This window comes from Lissotriton helveticus, chromosome 10, assembly GCF_964261635.1.
Source record: "Lissotriton helveticus chromosome 10, aLisHel1.1, whole genome shotgun sequence".
In the NCBI taxonomy this organism is placed as follows: Eukaryota; Metazoa; Chordata; class Amphibia; order Caudata; family Salamandridae; genus Lissotriton; species Lissotriton helveticus.
The window spans coordinates 270,259,148-270,280,654 of NC_136071.1; positions in this window are offsets into that span (position 1 = coordinate 270,259,148).

Consider the following 21,507-nt stretch of genomic DNA (forward strand, 5'->3'; position numbering starts at 1 on the left):
TGGACGGCTGTTGTGTGGTCAGATAGGTAGTTGGTAAACCATTTTAGGGCTCTTCCTCTGACACCAATCTCCCACAGCCGTTGGATTGGGATGCGATGGGAGATGGTGTCAAATGCCGCCGATAGGTCAAGCAGGACAAGAATCGTTAATTGGTGTTTATCTAGCGCCAGTCTAATATTGTCCGCTACCTCTACCAATACTTTCTCCATGCTGTGTGCTGCACGGAAACCCGATTGGGATGGATCTAGGAGCTCCTGGCTTTCCAGATGGCTCACCAGCTGTTTATTCACAAAAGATTCAAGGATTTTTTTACGAAATATGGGAGGAGGGAGATCGGTCGATAGTTTAAGTGGACATTAGGGTCCGCTGAAGGCTTCTTCAGTATTGGCCTGATTCTTGCTGCCTTCCATATTGTGGGGAAGTCTGCCTCCAAGAGGGATTTATTGAGGAGACCGGTCAGACATTCCACCAAGGCAGGGGCAAGTAAAGGGAATAATTTAGGGGAGACCTGATCGGTAGGGGACCCAGACTTTATTTTCAGTCCGACTGACATGGTCTTATCGTTGTCGAATTTTTCAAATTCCCTCAGAATATGGGGGGGGGTCGCATGGTGTAGATGCCGGCACTTCAGGCAATGCTGGAGTTTGACATGGGGGAAAGATGTATGTATGATGATTATTTTTTCCTCAAAGAATACTGAGAGAGCATCAGTCCATTCTTGAGAATTAGGAGTTGATGATGGATTGTTAGAGGTGGTAAACTCTCTCAGAATTTGATACAATTCTTTGGAGGAATTTTCCGCTTTGTTTATACGTTCAGTGAGATATGCTCGCTTTGAGGACTTTAGGTCGCGCATATAACCGGTGAGCAGAGCTTTATATGCATTACGGTTGGCCTGATCTTTACTGTTCCGCCATTTTTTCTCTGCAGCTCTAGTTAGGGATTTGGTGATTTTTAATTGTTCAGTGAACCTTGGGGCATTTCTGATCTTACATTTAATATTACGCCGGGGGGCAATTTTATCAAATGCACTCTCAATGGCTTTGTCGAGGTGCTGTGCAGCTGTACTCGCACTCTTGCTGGGGGTTACAAAATCGGGCTGAAAGTGTTTGGAAAATGGGGAGAGTGTGATTTTTTTCAAAGACCTACGAGATGTAAATTTCTCTTTGGGAGCTATTTCAGTTGCAGGTATCGGGATGGTAAACTTCAATAAATAATGATTGGTCCAGAGCAATGGGATGGGGGGACAAGCCGTGATATCAGAAGAATTAGAGAAAAGTAGATCAAGAGTATGGCCAGCCTGATGTGTAGGGCCGGTGATCTTCTGAACAAGATTGAGGGTGTACATATTAGATATTAGCTTTTCAGTATCTATATTCCGCTTTTCCACACTAATAATGTTTATGTTGTGGATAGCTGAAATTAGTAGTCCTCCCCCTCTGGAGTCATTCTTATCATATCGTATTATTTTATACTCAGGAGGAAAGGCTATATATAAATCGGGAGTGGTGTTCTCGTGTAACCAGGTCTCAGACACAAAACAAAGGTCAGGGGCTTCTGAGTCAAGGAGACTCCATATTTCTAGTGCATGTTTAGGAATAGACCGTGCATTAAAATAGATGGCTGTAAGTTCTTTGGAGACCCTAATGGACACGTTTGAACAGAGGGGAGCTGTGGCCGTAGTCGGATCCCGATTAAATAGGGAGAGGACAAAAACAGGCTGGAGCGCTACTTGCTACTTCCGGTAGTGCAACCGGAAGTGAGATCTCGCCCGGACTGACCCTCCGTACAAGCGGCACAAGCCATGACGGACGGCGGTCTGAGGCAGAGACAAGAGGCGGAAAGAATGTCAGGCAGTTAAAATAGAAGGTATGGCGCAAATTAAATAAACCAACACAAAGTTTAAAAAAGACACAGTTTCACTTAATACATATGCATGCATGCAGACCTTGGTCAGGAGTTAAGTTTGCAAACAGCGTGGCCCTCGAGTCAAAGGAGCCACTGCGCGCGTCCCCGCCTTACTCCCGATTAAATAGGGAGAGGACGAAAACAGGCTGGAGCGCTACTTGCTACTTCCGGTAGTGCAACCGGAAGTCAGATCTCGCCCGGACTGACACTCCGTACAAGCGGCACAAGCCGTGACGGACCGCGGTCTGAGGCAGAGACAAGAGGCGGAAAGAATGTCAGGCAGTTAAAATAGAAGGTATGGCGCAAATAAAATAAACCAACACAAAGTTTAAAAAAGACACAGTTTCACTTATTGCATATGCATGCATGCAGACCTTGGTCAGGAGTTAAGTTCACAAACAGCGTGGCCCTCGAGTCAAAGGCGCCGCCTTTAGTGATATTTTAAAAAAATCAATGAGGGAGGCCATATGAAATTGAGGAGAATGACATGTATATTTACAATCATTTGGATTACTTAGGCGCCAGGAATCTATCAAGAATTGTTCCTGTCTTAGAGCATCTAAGACTTTTTTGGTTTTGGGCTTTAACTCTTTCTTGTTCTTTTTGGAGGTGTCTTTCTTTCAATATTGAATAAAATTAAAATCCCCACCCAAGATTATCTTTTCTGGTACCCCCCTGAGTTGCTCGCTAATTTTGAGTAAAGCTGCGGTTTCATCCACTACAGGGCAATAGTAATTTACAAAGTTTAATATTGTACCGCTTAATTTGGCCTCGACCCAGATCCACCTTCCAAAGAGGTCTCTCCAGACTTGACCAAATTCCCACGGAAGACCTCTACTGTAATAGATAGCTACCCCTCTTTTGACCAACCCAGCTGAAGCATAGAGAGCGTGAGAGAATACTCTTGGGAGAAATAGCTTCGGGGAGTTAGATTTTAGGTGAGTTTCTTGAAGAAATAGTACCTGGGGTGAAAAGGAAGCTAGCCATCTTATCAGTCCTCCATACTTTTGTTTGTTTAGTATCCCATTAATATTGACTGAAATAATACAGCATTTATTTGTCATTTCTAAAAAGTTTCAAATAGCAAACGAAAAATCTCACGATCCTGATGAGCTTTTCCCAATTGCCCCAGCTCTTTTTACTGCTTTTAACCGACCCACCTCCCCCAGACCCACCCACCAGACATGTGGAAAACCCCCGCCAACCACATCTCTCCCTTCCCAGGAACATTATGGGGTGCCTTGTTGCTGAACACTGGGTGACCCTCTCTCCTCCCCACGACCCTGCAGATCCTTAGCATTTACTTCAATATGAATCATTTTCCAGATGTGATGTCTTTCAACAGAGCCTGAGCTTCATCTATTGAAGAAAACATATGAAATTTTCCTTTAATAAGGACTTGAAGTTTTGATTGCTGTGCTATAGAGGCATGTGCCCCCTGAGCTTTAAAAAGGTACAAAAGTTTAACAAACTCATTCTGCCTACGGGCTGTAACCACAGACATGTCTGAAAAAATACTACATTTAGAAACCTCATTAACAGGAAATTGTCTCTGCTGTATAGCTTTATTCAAGATCCTCTCTTTAATCCAAAAGTTGGCAAAGTTCACCAGAATTGTTCATGGGTTCGATGAATTTGGTAGGGAATGTGTTGGAACTTGGTGCGCCCTCGTGATCGTGAGATCGCCAGCAAACTCTGGTAAGACCTTCTGCTTGATAAATTACTCGACCCACTGAAGAGCTTGAGCGCCCTCACTCCCCTCAGGTACTCCCACAAAACGCAAGTTCTATCGGCGAGAATGATTTTCTAATTTTTCTACTTTGTTCTCTAAAGCAATGTTATCCTTTGCCGCATCCTTAGCTTTGAAAATCATTAAGTACATTTGATCCTCCAGTACAGAAAATCTGGATTCGGCTTCTTGGACTCTAGCTGGGAGACAGGCCACAGCCTCTTCAATTTTCCCTAAACGGAGATGGAGGGAAGCTATCTCACTTTCTTGTGATTTCTTAATTGTTCTGATTTCATCTAAAATCATGTTTGGCATGGCTTTAATATCCATTTGGAGAGTATTCGCTTCCGTGGTCGATGACTGTATACCGCTCTGCTGCGGTTTCCCACCTAGCTCCATAATCCCGACTGACTGATCCGGGAAGGTTGACAGAACCATCTGACAATGTAGCTGAGGCTGTGCCTTTGCATCTAACGACTGCACTACTGCATCTATTGCATCATTCGAAAGTGACTGGGTCGATGCTGAGGCTTGAGGTGGTAGTTTTGTTAAAACAGACTGAGTGTCTAGTAAAGGGCCAAGCTTTTGCGGTTGTAGAGAGGCAGAAGAGGGAGCTGGTTCAGACCCTGATATCTGAATACGAGACAGCGAGAGTGGAGTCTGTCCTCGGGATTTATGGATCTACCCCTTGGTGACCCCCCTCCATCTGTTGTACCAGATCGTTTGCACTTTTAGCCTGGGCTGAGGCTGACGTTACAGCTTTTTTGGAAAATAGCGGAAATTCTTTTGGGTTTCTTGTCACTTCTCTAATGGGGCTGGCTGTGGGCTCAACTGTCAGTTCCTTTCCCATGCCTGAAGAGCCCTCCGTTGGCTACTGAGTGGCAGACTCTGCCTACGCTTGATGAATTTCATGAAGCTCTTCCTCAGAGCTCTCCCGACTAGAGTTTAAACCTGTTTGGCTTGGATTAGTCTCAGCTCTAACTGTTGTTGCCACCATCTGTGAGTGGGCAAGGTGAGTTTTAGCCTTAATCCCCACTACAGAGTCAACCTTTGCAATGGTGTTAGCCTGTTTGAGATGTTTACCCATCTTTACCCCTTGGGTGTCCAGCCCTACTCACCAAGAGGTTAAAGCCTGAATCAATAAGTAGCAGTCCGATTTTATACTCCAACTTATAGGAAATGGAATTGCTGCTTCTGTCACCATCTGCCTCTTCCGATACAAGTTGTGTTGGTACAGGTTTTTGTCAAAAACCCAGTATCTTCAGACAGCCACTCTAGCAACTCCAGTGACTGGCAGTTAAAAGAAGAGTCTATGAGCTAGACTCACTTACCTAAACTCTTGGCCACGTACTTTGGCTTTCAGTTTGTGCTGATGCTCACTATCAGAATCGTTTTCCCAGCTCAGGCCAGTCTAGTTCAAGTCCCATAAGTGTCTTATTACCGGGCACCAGCAGCCATCGATTCCCAAGAGTAATCTGACACGCCCAGCGTTGAAGAGGAAAAAAAAAAGTGCCACCGCTTACTTTCCTCTGAGCTGCTGCGCCATCTGTCCTTTCATCAATATTCTGTCAGCAAAACCACGCTTGCTACAGAGTCCTCCAAATTGCTCCGCAGCCTTGGATAATAGCCACCGCCGCAGCTGCCATGGACCGGGGCTGCCCGAATTCCACACTGAACTGAGCCACCGGGACTCACTCTCTGCTCTACACGGCTCTACAAGGTGAGGAAGTCCGGCCCGTTTTCAGCCCTCATTCCTGCGCATACGGATTCCTGATTGGCACCTCAAGGCTCAGGCACAGAACCAGCTGAATGCAATTGCCCTCCATCAAGGGGGGAGGAGTCACCTGGAGTCACCTGAGATTACGGAAAGGCGAGTCTCTCCGTAATCATCTCGCCGGCCTGACAGCCATAACTTGTGTATTTAAGTGTTTTTTTCCATTAAAAATTTCACTTAACTATAACATCCATTTAACATTTGTTTTATTCATGAATTTCTACTTTTTTGTGTGAAGTTGGCTGCAGGACATCCACACCAAGCAGTCAACCCTAGTGTACAGTTGGGACCCTGATTGCAGATATGGGGTCCACACACAACCCACCAGCAGGTGGCCCTGGCCTCCAGCTGAAGACCATAGAGCAGGAGTATGTGAAAAAATATGGTAAGCTCTCCTGAGGTTTTCAATTTAATAAACTGGAAGACTTACTGTTTATCTTTTATGTTGTTGGGGGATGCTGAATTTCCTGCAAACCACCTTCCCAGAAACATTATAAAAAGTTTGGTGGTTTCTCTATCTTTTGCACCACCAGCAGTAAAATATATATTGAAAAATACCCTAGGGCGTTATGGGGAACTCCTTGCCAGAGAAGTGAATGTGAAATGAGCGGGTCTGCCACTCATTTATCATTCACCTTTGTTCTTGAATTTCTTTTCTGGGTTTCCCGGTGCCCACACGGGACACCTACATGTTGTCTTTTGTTTGGAGCCCGCGGGAGGAGTCCTGGAGCCTCTGCTGCACTTGCGGCTCCCAGCTAGCTCCCCTGCAGGAGCCAGCCTTTTTTATGGTGGGTGCCCCAGTTCACAAGCCTAGGTTCTTAAGATCCCAAGAACACTAACAGTACATATTGCCAACTCTGTAAACTCATGCATTCCAGACCAGATTTGTGAGCAATTAGATCACACCATTTAGGAGTACTACAGAATTTCTCCCTTATCGCCCTCTGTATTCATGCTGATGAATTTTGACATCCTCATCACCTTAAAGTTGTATATACCCGGCTTGCTTTCTGTTTCAGACACAGCTTTGTATAGTTGTGGGCTCTAGGCCCACATACTTTGTAGATAAGTGACACCGATGCTTAGGTGTTGTACATAGAACTGTCCAAGAGCCCGTAACTTTTATTCTTTATTAGCAGGGTCAACTGACCATTGACGTCTGTGTTGGATGGGTGTGGGATGGGTGTATGTGACAGCCCTTCAGGAGTGGCTGTTAAAATGGTGCCTGCTGAGACACTTGAAAGTGTCCAGCAGGGCACTACATTCCTCCCGAACTTTATGAAAACAAAAACAAACACAAGTCCAACCTGTGGGAGTAACCAACAATAAAATGAACACCACAGGGTTCATCAGCATCTAGAATTAATCATCAGGACAGCAGTGGACATGGGGCTGCTGAGACAGACTGCAACAGCACATCTTCGCCGGCATCCATAATTTTCCCTTAGTCGTTCAGAACACAAAACACTGACTTGGATACATCAACAGCACTCTGGCAGCCTACCGGTAGAAATGTGTCAATGGTCTGAAGCTGTTCTACTCCGCTGATGCGGAGGAAAGTATGTGGTGAGTATCAAAAGTTCAGAAAACAGAGTGTCAGAAGCGAGGTTGGATGTCCATTGCAAAGTTTAATAACAGTGTTGCTTGACCCACAGAAAACCATATTAGCGTGCTGTGACTTGTGGAAGTCTCGGATGTCTTTGCTACATCCTAGAATCTGTTGGTGGGGCAATAACAAGTCAATCTCCGGTGCTTTGGGGAGGCTATTTGGTTGGGTTGCCAAGGGACTGCTTGTGGGCTGCAGTGAGACTGCATGTGTGCCTACGTTGAGACAGCTACAAAACTGCCAAGGAACCACTGCCCAGTTGCTCGCACAAACCTCAGGGATTGGTGGGTCTAGGTCAAGACATGCTCTCTTTATCAGGATCAAAATACAAACCAGGGGAGCAGATAGTCACTGGAGCTTCATGTCAGTTGGTGTGGCAAGGATGTAGGACTCCAGTCCGATTGTTTGATACTCCAAGGGTGGTGGTGATTGACGCTCTTGACATGGACTGACAAGATGAGGATGCCAGTTGCGTGGTATACCTAGACAACATGTGGTGATGACTTGTGTGATGGTTGCAGGCCATCGTTCTTGAGTCGGTGACCACCGGGAGTGATGGTAGCCAGGAGTTGGATAGATGTGCTGATAAGCGTGAGGCAGAGATTCTGTTTGCTCATGCTTGCAGCTTACACTCGGGTATCCGACGATGGGATTGCCGGGTTGTTCTTGTGTTGTGATGCTGGTTGTGGTCTGGATGTGCTCCATTAGCAGATCATGTTTCTTGAGCAAACCTTTAAGGCCCGACCTCTCATGACTTTCCCTCCTGAACTTGGTAGGTCATCAGGTCCCTAATGTAGACAAGCAGGTCACACTTCCATCTCTTCTTCTGGGTGCGACAGCATACACTATAATCTGAGCATTCATATGGTCTATGGACCATGCAGGTGAAAATTCCAGTTACTTCTCTTCTTCCCGGTGTTTCGGCATTCACCTTCTCTGGGGTTGGTCAACAGATCTGCGCAGTGGTTGACTTTCTGTAGCTCCGCCACTCACGTCGGATGTTGGGCTCTGACTTAGTGATGATCAGGGCAATTGCTGATCAGGTTCTCTTTTCTTCTTGAAAGCTGGATGGTGTTCGGCCACATACCTTTTTTTCACTTTTCAAGGATTATCTTGAAGCTCCCACTCCAGTTGTTCACTCTTCTGGGAAATGCTTCCGTAGGCAGTAGGGAGATGTGTTGTGGCAGCTTGCCACAAGGGGTGTGTGGAAAAGGTCCATTATGACTCAGTCTTATGTCAGTGTGGGTAGGACACTCCCTTAGCAGTGCTACTGCAGTTAGAGTGAACACGATTTCCTTCCTTCGTTCAGGCCACATGGGGCCCCTCCTCTGAGATCTTCTTGGTGCTGCTCACCGCAGATGGTAGGTAAAATCCCTTTTGCCTCCTCTTCACTTGGTGCTGGAACCTGCCAGGTTTGTGCATGCTTGGCAGGGTTTTGGTAATTCCGTCTGACATTCTCACTGATAGGCCGACGGTGGCCTTGTGATGCTGGTTGGCCAGCTGGTGCTGGTCCTTTCACAGAACTGTTAATTGTCTATATGCCCTCTTGGCATTGTCTGTGCTATGGCAGTCATGGGGCTGGTAGATAGTCCTCAGGGGTGCCATCTGCTGACTCTTGGCATACTGGCTCTTCTATCTTGCAGTTGTTGCCACTTGCCACCAGAGGCGTGAAATGTTCTTCTTCATCATCTTCAGGGAGAGAGACCTGGTCAGTTTCTCCTCTCAGCAAAAACAGCTTGGTGTGGTGGCTGTTTATTTGTAGACTGTGTGCTGTATTTTAGGTGCAGTAACTCAAAACGGCCAATAGGTGGGAATGGGAATGTGTGTGGTAAATGGCAGACCGCTCCTCACTGTGAATCTTCTCTGTGGGGTGCACTCAGCCAGAACACTGCATACCTGCTCTTCAAGGGTGCTGCCTTGGTTTCACTATGGTGGCTGGACTTCCCTTACTCACTTGTGGCTTCAGAGCCTTGGCTTTCTTGGGTGAGGCAGCTTCAGGTTTCTTGGGGTTCTCTGAGTTTATTTCCAGTCCTGCCCCACTAAGAGACTATGACCCCCCCTGCGGGTGTAGGGTACCCTCCTGATCAGTCTTAGTTTCTCAGTTCATGCCAGGGAAGACATGGTGGCAACTTAGTGTGGTGCATGACTCTACTGCTCTTAACTGTGTGGGACATTGCTGTCTCTAGGTGCTGTACTGTGCCTTTCTCAGCAGGCATGTGCACTTGTCACTAGGTGCTTCTTTCCTCCCACCTTGCCATTACATTTGACTCTGCAAGTGTCTGTGGGGTCATCAACTCCCTTCTCCTTCAGTAGCCCTGGCAGCAAAATAGTAAAATTCTCTTTTGTCAGCTGTTTCGCAACTCAGTTTCCGATGATTAATCAAGTGTCCTTTTCTTTGCTTCACCAGACATCCTTCTTGTCCAATTACAGCATATACACCTATATCAATCTTCTCGGTAACATTCCTTTTAAAAGTGTAGTTTTGAAGTATTTCATACAGACAAATGTTGTCTAGAAGAGTACTTCTATTTGGATAGTATGTATCCAACATATTTGTTTTCAGAATGTCTGTACTGTTTGGTTCTTTCTGGGCTAAATATTCAATTTCTTGCACAGGTTTTAGAACACGGTTTCGTGTTTCTGCAAGACCCAAACTCACCCAGAGAATAGTCCTTGATTTAGCATAAAGACTTGCTGATGATAATCGGTCACAACATTCATATGCTCCAATTTCTCGATGAGACAACATCTTCAAACTGTACGTATACAATTTCTTGCTTAGGCTCTTTTCATGAGAAATGTCTTCCCACATCTCCTTCAGTACCGTCTTTTCAGATTTTGTGATGTAAGACGTTACATATCGAGCCACAGCAATAGAGTTGTCTGCAACATATTGTATGTCCATGTTAGCATTCCACATGGACAAAATGACTGGGTTATAGTCATTTATATATTTGGATTCTTCACCTCTTCTTAAATTGTACGTATTTTTAGGTGACCTTCTTCTGATGTTATGTTGCAAAGATGACATCAAATTGTTGACTCTTCCTTTTGAAAGTACCGGTCGTGCAAATCCAAAACGACATTTGGTGTAGAATTTACTCTTTGATTTGAATTTTCGCCGACAATATTTTCCACAACGATGACTTTGAAAGCGTAACACTTTTCCTCTTAAGTCCTTATCAGTTGTACTATTAGGTATGTCACAAGTGGCATACTGTTCAATAAAAGACAGTACAGTCTCATCCGAGTCTCTTCCAAATTTAGGAGCATCCTTGATCCATAACAGCATATGAATATGAGGAGCACCTCTTGCTTGGTATTCTTTTCTCCAAAAGAAATCCAGTACTTCACCAAGAGGCGGATTTTTCTTGTTTGTAAGAAAAGACATCATAGCTTCAAATCTATGATTAAAATATCTGCAAACATTAACCGGATCTAACGAACACAGTTCTCCAGGTGTCTTGTAGTTTATATTTTCTATGTTTGCATTCGCCTCCTGAAGAAATTCAAGTAAATCTTCCCAAGCATACTCTGCACAGCTTAGAGTTAAAAACCATGTTGGTGCTCCTAAGTTTCTAAGCATGCACTTCAAATCTCCATGACGACGGTACCAATACTCATTAGTACCACGCTGACAAGCCATTAAATTAATTAGGTGTGAATCCAAAACACTATCTTTCTGTTGCACTTTATCCATAAATTCCTTTGCTGAAATATTATGCAGATGAACTCCACTTTTTAAGATATGATTTACTGCATAAGAGAGACCAGATAAGTCACTCTCAAACAGAAGATGAAACAAATATGGAATGCATTGGCGAAACCTCGGATCTTCTGCATATAATCTTGTTGTCCGGTATTCAGATGCAGGAATCTGCATAGGTCGATCATCATATCGTGTACCTTCACCTGTAGGGAATAACTGTGGGAAACAACGACCTTCCAAACTTTCTTCCCACACACTAATAGGATTTCCTTTCGCCTTTTTCATCTGAAATAATTCAATAGCATTCCCTATTGCTTCTTTGGAATGCAGTGGATGAACACTGTAATGTTCAAAAATTTCTTCACTTCTGGATAGGTCAACTTTTTCAATTTGTCCAATAGACAAATCACTCTCCTCTTCTTCACTTACATCTTTTTCTTCTACGTATACATCTTTATAGTACTTATTGTTTTGAACTAAATACAACGTTGCCTTTTTGACTTTTCTAACATCCACTAAATCTTGCCAGCTTTTCTTACTCTTTGTAGGTACACCATTAACTAGAATAACTAGAGGTTCCTCTTCTACATTTTCAACACCAATTGTTTCCATATTTTTTTTAAAATCAAGTGGCAAATATACAACTCTACCCTTTAATCCTCTTTGTAAATCTGAAGGATTTAATTTACCAGTCTTAGGCTCCATACGAACAATAGCCTGAAAAGGATGTACACATTGGATCAGAATAGTCTCATAAGTATTTAAATCCATCAATTCTGATGGAATATTTATCAACTCTAGATTATTATGAACAGCTCTAGCAGGTATTTTATTTTCATTTCATTTATTATAACAATATTTACAAATACGTTGCTCAAAACCCAAATCAAAATAGTTTTCCACCAACAAATAAGTTGCAAAATCTTTCCATTGACCATTACTTTCATCTTCACTTTTTAAATATATATCAACTAACCTAGTTTGACTTTTGTAATGAATGCGTCGACAACAGACACAAGAAAAATTTGTTTTCTCACCTGCAATTACCTTAAAATTTATTATTTCCTGTTCAAAATTTTCAATATTAACATGTCCAACATTTTCTAACACATTTCCTTCTATAATTATATCAGTTTCTGCATTACCTTCCTCTGGACCAAAATAACTTACCTCAATTTCTGCACAAATCTTCTTAACATCTAATTCACATCCATACAAAAGAGCACTATTTAACTGTTTAAGTTTAAGTGCTGGACTTTTTGCATAATACAACTTTCTCACCAATTTTCTCATTTTAGTATGATGCACTGCTAACATCCTGAAGTGATGAAACACACTCTGGCATATTTTTTTAGAAAGACAAGCCAGAGAATGACCTTGCAGACCTATTTTTTCTCGCACTCTGCAATGATCTAATTCTTGCAACATAACAATTTTTTTTCTAAGACTTTCTTTAGTGTACTTACGTAAGAAATTGCGAAAGAAATCAATTGAATCCTGTCGTACACTACAAATGCTACTACAATTCCAACTGTAAACAGGAACATTAGCACGTCCCCCTGAAGCTTCTCCAGCCATCACCTCTACTGCATTTCTAACCACAATTTTCTCTTTCTCAATTACACATCCCTCCTTCACCTCGTATCCTCGACCACTGGTGTCAACTGCATGCAACAAATCGTTACTTTGAAAGTAACTCTCTTCATTAAAAAATGGTTCAGACGTTGAAGTATGCATCCACTTCCCAAAAAACACTTTACAAAAATTACTCCTATTTATGTGTCTCTTCCATTTACTTTTAGCTTTTAAAACTCGTATTGTCTTATTTAGCGTATTTATTCTATTAAGTACTAAAATAAATAATTTTCTTTTTGTCTCAAACGCGCGCTCAACAATACCCTCTATATATTGTTTCTTCTTAAGAAAAGCAGATCTTCTTTTAGAAACTTTCTCCTTTTGTAATAAATTCGAAACTACTCTGTTGTAAAACATACGCTTCCTGATTTGGCTAAATTGATTCATCCGAGTTTTACTGTACAGATTTTCCTGTCTCCTGATTCCAGAAACATTTTTATCTTTGGTTCCATGTCTCCTTCTCGATACTGGTATACTTTTTTCCTTGTGCACTTCAATACTAACATTTTTCCTTCCACATATTGCTCTCAAAAACTTTTTGGTTTGCTTACCAGGAGCACTCTTCTTTTTATCCGTCCTATGTTCTTTTGATACTTCTTCAATTCCTTTCTTCTTCAAATTGTAAGTCCGTTTATAGAGCTTTCTTCTTTCAGTTCTGGTCGGCATCTTAATTTAAGATTTTGATGAAATTCTCAATCTGTAAAACCCAAACATAACAAATATTATAGTTGACTACTAGCATATAACGTACAAATTTAAACCACAGATTAATTTTCTAAGTAGAATAAAGAAAATAACAGAAAGTCTCTGAACAGAGTAGTAAATCCTGTAGTGAATGTTGGTTCTTAATTTTATCACACTCCATATCTGTTTTAACATTATAGACAGTTTTTAATTCTAATTTTTAAAGCATACAAACAGTACACTTTTTTCAAGAACTATGGGTCATCGTAGATGTTTTAATCTTTTTTACTACAATCTCTTTTACACTTCATGAGAACATGTCTTATCACTCTCCTAAAGCACATCAACGACGAATAGGACAAGAAAACTGTCTTCAAGAATGCTTTACTATCAAATTTTTTTTTATTTATTTAAATCTTCATAATTTTGTAGAACTTCCACCATTATATCATCAGGGACTTCTTCAAGTCCAAAGTCCTCATCTCCTTCTACCATCTCTAAGTAAGCGGAGTCTAAAGACATGTCCATAAAATAATTTTTTTCATCTATTTCCTCTTCAAAGACTGCGTCTAAAATTTCCTCCATCACTTCGTTAATGATTTCAAAATGAATTTGTTTCTCTTCTGAGGAATTCTCCATAACTAGACTCAGTTTATTCTTCTGTATCCTTTTAAAAAAATATAGAGACTAAATTATATCTTTTTTCATAAATGTATAACTTAAAAGTACCTTTACTAATTTTTAAACTACATATATTTTTATAATTTCTAACTTATTAACTCTATATATTTTAAGATACCACGTTCCTCTTGTTTTGAAAAGAAATTGGCAATATAACCCTAAACATTAACACTGATCTTTTTTTCCATTAAATAATTACTGTTGTTAAAAGACATTTTACTGTAAAATTTCTTTTTAGATTTTCTAGATATCACAAATATTGCTAATCTGTAGAATTCATTTTTAGAGACCCATTTTTTCAGTTCACCAGTACAAAGAGCTATGTAAACTATATGCACTCTGAAGAGAAGGCTCACACTATACAAACCATAGCATTCACTTAACAGATTACTACTTCCCACAGAGACAGTTCCTTTTATGTTTCAACAGCATACTCACCATGTAAAAGTCATAGCATATACAAAATGTCATACTAAGCATGAAGAACAACCTCATAATAAACCTCGCATTAATATGTAAAACAATGATTTGCAGGAAAGATACCCATCACACCTAGAACCATATCATAATACCTCTTTGTAAATAAAGGAGAAAAACTGCCAAACATAATGCAACAAGATTTCAAAAATCATGAGCACTTCACAAGATTTAAGTAATGGAAACATGAAAGAATTATACTCCAATGATCCGTAAATCTGAACTCCATCAAAAAGAACACAAGCCCATTAAAAGATAATTTCAACTGTCAGTGGAGAATATCTCAAAATACATATCTACTATTAGCAGATACAACCCATGTGAATAATTCAAGATAAAATCATATTCCAAAATGAAATTTTACAAACATTTAAAAAAATCTTCTTCATTATTTTCATGTGCACCCAAAAAAATTGCCTATGCAAAAATACCAACTCACCTGAAAAAAAGAATATCATTCCTCAAATTCTGTAATTCAGAAGGCAGGTTGTTGCTTTTCAGCACCAAACACTGTAAAAAAGAAAATAATAAAATTTAATTAACTTATTACAGACTTATTTCTTACACAACATAGAGCCATTATAGCAAAGAACAAGCATAACAGACAAATTCCCCAACATTCTCTATCATTACAATAAGATACAAAATGTCTCATTTATGAAACCATTGCGCCACAGATATATATCACTTTTTCCCATGTTAAAACTCATGCACCAGCGACACAAGGCCTTCATAACTAAAAGCCCATGTGACGGAGAACAAGTGCATAGACAGAAAATACAGGGCCAACCATGGGCATATGCAAGCAGTACACCTGCACAGGACCACCAAACCCCAGGAGCCACCATATTAATATATATCCTTAATATAATAATCCTCTAAGGATGCATACATATTTGCGTAGCGGACCATGGCAGGAATTTGGCGTGCTCTGCCTCTGTTCCACTTCCAAACACCTTGATCCACCCCCCCTCTTCAGTGGGCTGCACGCTCCGCCCCGCCCAAACCCCCTGTTACAGAGCCCCCTACCTACGCTCCCTGCCCAGGGCTGCCATGACCCTATACCCGCCCCTGGAAAATGTATAAGACACAGCAACAGTAAAAATCAAAGAATAGGCAACATGCAGAAAAAATGCACAGTAGATAAAGAAACATATGTTTAAGATAACCCCATTGAAAAACACGTAGTAATTTTTTTAATCTGCCATGCATCTAGCCCTCCACGACCGCTTTGGAAACTCCTGCTCTAAACCTTTACATTTCATTTTTAAAACAAACGCACGTTTTTTTTCAAAGCTGCATATTAAACGCCTAAACATGTATTTAGTCGTCCACATGCAGGCACTTTCAATTACATGACTTATTTAAGTGGAATCCCTGTAATGTTGCATATCTTTCCAAAAATACACCAGTGCCTATTATTATAACGATTTTTTTTCATTCTTCATCAGTGATATTATTTTTTACATATAATGAAAATCACTATGACTTTTAAAACGACAAAGCTTACGCGGTAAAAATCACTCTGCATTTGCTTCCCTTTAAGAATGTAGTTTATCTACCCCACGCATGTGAACCTTGATATTTCCATCTGGCAGCAAATTCCGGCCTTGAATCACAAGACATGAACAACAGCCTTATTGTCACAAAAAGAAGTTAGCGTAGCATCTGTTCGCGAACATATCTTTCACTTAGCTAATATTCACAGACAACACCATTCCTTATAAAAGAGTGGCCTTCCTTTACAATGTACTGAGGTGACTCCCTTAATTTTAAACGCATCCTCCACTTCAAGACAGGCTATTTTTTTTATAACTACTAAGCAATGGTTTAGTGACCGGACTGCCAAAAATTATATCAAGTCATTCTGCTACTCTTCACTCCATGCTCTGCGACCTATTTCTGTGGACTTCCTGTTGAACTGCCAGTGCTGCGACGTTTGTGTTCCCATCTCGTTTATTTAAAAATGGATGTCCCTCCTGTCTTCGCAAACAAGCCGGAACACTTAGAACTATTTCGCCAGAAGATGCTTGACTACTACGGCATCTTAGCACTCTCGACTCTGAATACTTCATATCGATTATCATTTCGATATTCCTATTTCACCTGTGTGCAGCCTGTATTTCATTGGCTGAGCTGTGATTTCATTTGGGCCCTGGACTTATGTCTCTGCAACTTGGTACCTCCTGAAGTGAATTACAATCATCTCATGAATCCGTTAATTGATCATGAACAGTTTTGTTGCAATGGAGGGATTATGGCCTTTGCAGCGATACAAAGAGTTCTGGGTCATTGGGATATATTCGCAGCGGCACAAGATTTCCTGACAGACAGCTACATTGAAAACCCACCGAGCTGTCCTCTGATGGTACTAGAGGCTCCGGTAATAACAGATCATGAATGCTGCTTTCCTATTTTCAATTGGATGGCTGACATGTTTTCGGATCATAACAGTGACTTCTTGTTAGAAGCAGTTGCTGCCTACTTTGCCTATACAATCCTGGGTTGACTGTTATGAAAGCCATTGACGTCCACATTTCGTTTTGCCTCCCTATCTTTTTCACGTTTTCTTGGATATTTTCTTAACATGAACAGACCTATTGGCTTTACTAACAGTGGACATTATGATTTCCTACTGGTTAAATTTTGATCTTTTATGTGGACTAAATTTTTTTCTTCACCTACTCGATTTTGAACTTTATTTTGTATTAAAGTCTAATCTCAACAATTCTATTGTATATCTTATCTTATGTTATTTCAAACGTACTCGAACCAAAACTCGCTAATATATGCTATATGTGCCCTAATTAATGTGTAAATATAGAATGAGTTTTTTATAACTGTAAACGCAATTTCGCATTTAAACTGGTTAATTCCGCCTCAGACACCTCTGATCATTTAATTTTCCATAAACTAAAATATTTTGATTACATACATGCACCTCTCGCCATTTTGTCGGTTTTGGCGCGTTTTTTTTCCCTTACACAATAGCATAACAGAAACGTGATAGTGCTTCGCATGCAGAGAGCTGATTGATAAAGACATAATGTCTAACCACTAGCATTTTCATGTATCGTTCCTAAACTTTAAGGCCAGAGACCTTCTTCCATTTATTAAAATATAATGAGCCTTATTTATGAAGGCCTTGCGCCGCCGGTGCGTCACTTTTTCCCATGTTAAAAGTGACGCACCGGCGGCGCAAGGCCTTCATAAATCTGCCCCAATATACTTCTTCATAAGAGTGTATATTTAATTTTGCTAAACCATATTCATTTTTCATCAACTATACCATTTGTATTTTATGTACTAGATTACTTTGTTTTTTGCAATGTCTCTACTCGTATTAGATATGAAACTTGCCTTGAAAACAGTGCATTTCTGAATAAACATTTCAAATATACACGTTCTCTCTTTTAACCCATAATCTCAACTAAAATGATTGTATACTGAAACAGTATTCATGTGTTCCACGTAACTTCAGCTGTACTAACTTAATATTTTCTTTTGTCGACCTGACTTACTCATACTAGAACCCGCAGGCCTATAACAGCCCGTGAACCCTTTCTTAGTAGGTCGCGCACCATGCAGACAGTTGTACCTCTGTAAAAAAATAATTTATTACTCTTACCAAGCACCGCCGCAGTTCCGCTTCACTCAGTGTTAATCACTGCTCCCACGCTTCTACAGACCAGACGCTATGTCGTATTTCACTCCTTATCACGCTTTAATCTCCACAATAACAAACACTTCTCCGCCAGCCACCAGAGAACAGAGTGCAGATGCAGAGGCACTAAGTAGTGAAATACAACATACCCTCTGCTCTATGGAAACAACCGAGCGGTAATTGTGAAAGAAAACATTCATTAGCGCTTCAAAAAAGCATTTCAATTATATAAATAGTTTTTTCAAAACGTTCCAACTACTTTGATGAGACTATCTGTGTGTGCCTCCACAGCAAAGTTCCTCAGCCCGGACTGAAGGCAGACACAGACAGACACACACACAATAAGATAACACAGGGCAACGGAGACGGAAAACAGAAGAGAGATGAAGATGCAGTCAAACAGCAGGAGTTAGAGAGATATTTTTATACTCCGTTTGGTACCTCAATTTACGAACACATTTACTGCACAAATCTGTGTACAACCTCATGGTCAGAACTTTTCATTTTATTTTACTCGACCACCTCCCCCTCTCACCCCACCAGTGCAAGCCGCGGCCACAAACTACAATGTAATTTTGTCGTCTGTCAGAAAGTTTAAGAATTCATTAAGCATTACCACTTTTTCAAGACGGTATCACATGTAATGTACCAACTTTTCATTTTATTTTACTCGACCACCTGCCCTTCTCACCCTACGCCCACCATCGCAGGCCGCGGCCACAAACCACACTATAATTTTGTCGTCTGACACAAACTTTAAGAATTCATTAAACATTACCACTTTTTCAACACGGTATCACATGTAATATACCAACTTTTCATTTTATTTCACTCAACCACCTGCCCCTCTCACCCTACACCCACCAATGCAGGCCGCGTCCAGAAACAATGTCGTATTTCACTCCTTATCACGCTTTAATCTCCACAATAACAAACACTTCTCCGCCAGCCACCAGAGAACAGAGTGCAGATGCAGAGGCACTAAGTAGTGAAATACAACATACCCTCTGCTCTATGGAAACAACCGAGCGGTAATTGTGAAAGAAAACATTCACTAGCGCTTCAAAAAAGCATTTCAATTATATAAATAGTTTTTTTAAAACGTTCCAACTACTTTGATGAGACTATCTGTGTGTGCCTCCACAGCAAAGTTCCTCAGCCCGGACTGAAGGCAGACACAGACAGACACACACACAATAGGATAACACAGGGCAACGGAGACGGAAAACAGAAGAGAGATGAAGATGCAGTCAAACAGCAGGAGTGAGAGAGATATTTTTATACTCCGTTTGGTACCTCAATTTACGAACACATTTACTGCACAAATCTGTGTACAACGTCATGGTCAGAACTTTTCATTTTATTTTACTCGACCACCTCCCCCTCTCACCCCACCAGTGCAAGCCGCGGCCACAAACTACAATGTAATTTTGTCGTCTGTCAGAAAGTTTAAGAATTCATTAAGCATTACCACTTTTTCAAGACGGTATCACATGTAATGTACCAACTTTTCATTTTATTTTACTCGACCACCTGCCCTTCTCACCCTACGCCCACCATCGCAGGCCGCGGCCACAAACCACACTATAATTTTGTCGTCTGACACAAACTTTAAGAATTCATTAAACATTACCACTTTTTCAACACGGTATCACATGTAATATACCAACTTTTCATTTTATTTCACTCAACCACCTGCCCCTCTCACCCTACACCCACCAATGCAGGCCGCGTCCAGAAACCGCACTCTAATTTTGTCGTGTGACAGAAAGTTTACGAATTCATTAACCATTAACATTTTTTCACGACGGTATCACATGTAATTTACCATTTCTCTCTCTATCTGCATTATCTGTCTCTCTGCTAATATCATTTTTTCACTTCATAAACAACTTCTCTCATTATATATAAAGGCTTCAAAATCACACAAATAATTACTCTGTATATTAAACATATTTTATACTTCATATTTCACATTTAAATTAAAAATAGTTTTAGAAATACAACACATTATGACAGCCAAAAATGAGTTTAGTTTCAAACTATGAGGAAAATCAATCATTGTTTGTGAGTAAACCATATTTTACGGTACATGACAAAACAAACAGTTACAGACTTACCTTTACCAATGCTTTGTACGATGTACAACAGTGACAGTCACAAAATAGATATTCGTTTGACGGAAGTCTCAATTATGCTGCTATCACTGCAACCAAAATTCAATGGCACAGATATCCAGTCAATACAGACTCATATATGTCTCTTCAGCCAATCATATTTCCTCCCGCAAAATTTTGTATTCAAATTTACATTTCAGTTGGTTGTCCCTCACAATATTTTCAATGTCACATAAAAGTCACCCATCACCCACTGCCATCTCTGACTGTTTCCATGGTAACACCTCATTCTGCACCTGGCTGAAGGCACAGGTCAAAAGTTCATATCTCAACGTTCTACAGCAAACTAACAACACTGTTTTCCCTCCAGAAACACCTGCCTATCCACAGCTCTGTTACATGTCATTTTTTTCACACCCAATACTACTTTTTCTTTTACATAACATTAACATGCAACGTAGTCTTCAATCTTCACGTATTAGAATCAACCAATCATTTTTCGTTTTTCAACCACACCAAGCTTCATCCATTTTTTTATCCTGACTTTCAGCTTCTAACTGCCATTCCACTTCCAGAACCCATCGGAGTACGAGTGCATCTGCCTTGAAAATGAAGGCTTGGCTTTTAGGACACAGCTATATTCACTGGAGTGGAAAATATGCAGCAAGCAGACGAATTTCCAACCTTGATTTACCAAATGTGCAGATAACGTGGATTGGGCAAAGAGGATTAAGATGTCACCAATTAATACCATTGGTGAAAACTTTTATGCATCTCCCAGAACCAGACCTTATAATTGTGCACTGTGGTGAGAACGATCTAGGCACATTGACTGGGGTAGGTCTGGAAATGCTTCTAAAAGACACCTTTCGACAATTGATGACACTTTTTCCTCGAACTGCCTTGGTATATTCCAATATATGCCAAAGACAGAAATGGAATTGGTCCAATCAACATTGTGCACAAATTGAGAAAGCAAGGAGACATGTTAATAAATCTGTTTCTGCTTTCCTCAGAGATTATAGCATGGGTTCTATTTACCACAACAACTTGCGTTACCACATGCAAGACATCTATAGGACAGATAGTGTTCATTTCATGGATGAGGGAAACAGAATCTTCCTCTGCAACATCAGACTCTGCATCGGTACTTACTTATAAATGCAGAAAAAACTCAATTAACACAAGGGCTCTTTTCAGAGCCACCTTATATAAAAGCACTCAAACTTTTGATTTATCTCCATTTTCACACTCTTGTAAATAGGTGTGCGCGCCCGAGTGCGCGCACCCCGCAACTTTAAAAACAAATATATATATATATTTTCGCGTTTAAGGGCCTTACTGCACACCCTGAGAGAACCTACGCAGCAAAACAATCTCTACCTTCTCCCCTTTCCATGTTCCAACGCTTTGAAATGACAATATATTTACTCGCAGTGACAAAATGGCGGTCAACACTTCCTGATTTCCTTCGAATCGAACGTTAACAAACGTCACGCAGCAAAAAAAATTTACGCTCGCGC